Source organism: Suncus etruscus, chromosome 15 (assembly GCF_024139225.1).
Source record: "Suncus etruscus isolate mSunEtr1 chromosome 15, mSunEtr1.pri.cur, whole genome shotgun sequence".
NCBI classification, from domain to species: domain Eukaryota; kingdom Metazoa; phylum Chordata; class Mammalia; order Eulipotyphla; family Soricidae; genus Suncus; species Suncus etruscus.
In genome coordinates, this window is record NC_064862.1 from 59,465,949 (window position 1) to 59,467,070 (window position 1,122).

General features: G+C 48.9%; 1 non-coding gene across 1 annotated transcript; it reads right to left on the bottom strand.

The window, feature by feature from the left end:
- Nucleotides 1-329: 329 nt before the first annotated feature.
- Nucleotides 330-436, bottom strand: LOC126031583 (U6 spliceosomal RNA). Its single transcript, XR_007503415.1, has one exon. It is a non-coding gene; the product is annotated as a U6 spliceosomal RNA (small nuclear RNA).
- Nucleotides 437-1,122: the final 686 nt, after the last annotated feature.

A 1,122-nucleotide genomic window follows, 5' to 3' on the forward strand; every position in this document is an offset into this window, starting at 1 on the left:
ACGGGAGGACCATATGGGACGCTGGGATTCGAACCAACCACTTTAGGTGCTGGATCAGCTGCTTGCAGGGCAAACGCCACTGTGCTATCTCTCCAGCCCCACTTTTTTTTTTTTTTTTTTTTTTTTTTTGGTTTTTTTGGGTCACACCCGGCAATGCTCAGGGGTTACTCCTGGCTTCATGCTCAGAAATCGCTCCTGGCAGGCACGGGGGACCATATGGGATGCCGGGATTTGAACCGATGACCTTCTGCATGAAAGGCAAACGCCTTACCTCCATGCTATCTCTCCGGCCCCCTCCAGCCCCACTTTTATTATTCTTTTTTTTTTTTTTAAATATGGAACACTTCACGAATTTGCGTGTCATCCTTGCGCAAGGGCCATGCTAATCTTCTCTGTATCGTTCCAATTTTAGTATATGTGCTGCCGAAGCGAGCACCACTTTTATTATTCTTTTTTTTTTTTTTTTTTGGTTTTTGGGCCACACCCGGTAACACTCAGGGGTTACTCCTGGCTATGCGCTCAGAAGTCGCTCCTGGCTTGGGGGACCATATGGGACACCGGGGGATCGAACCGCGGTCCGTCCACGGCTAGCGTAGGCAAGCAGGCACCTTACCTTTAGCGCCACCGCCCGGCCCCCACTTTTATTATTCTTTTTTTTTTTTTTTTTGATTTTTGGGCCACACCCGGTAATGCTCAGGGGTTACTCCTGGCTATGTGCTCAGAAGTCGCTCCTGGCTTGGGGGACCATATGGGACACCGGGGGATCGAACCGCGGTCCGTCCGAGGCTAGCACAGGCAAGGCAGGCACCTTACCTTTAGTGCCACCGCCCGGCCCCCACTTTTATTATTCTTAAGAATATTAGTGATAGCTTTTAAGTAAAATTCCCTGATTTTCTGCTAAAGGTTTTTTTTTGGTTTTTGTTTTTGTTTTTTTGGGTCACACCCACCAGTGTTCAGGGGTTCCTCCTGGCTCTACACTCAGAAATCACCCTTGGCAGGCGCGGGGGATCATATGGGATGCCGGGATTCGAACCACCATCCTTCTGCATGCAAGGCAAATTACTTACCTCCATGCTAATCTCTCCGGCCCCCTGCTTCTTTTCTAAAAATTCATTCTTGGAA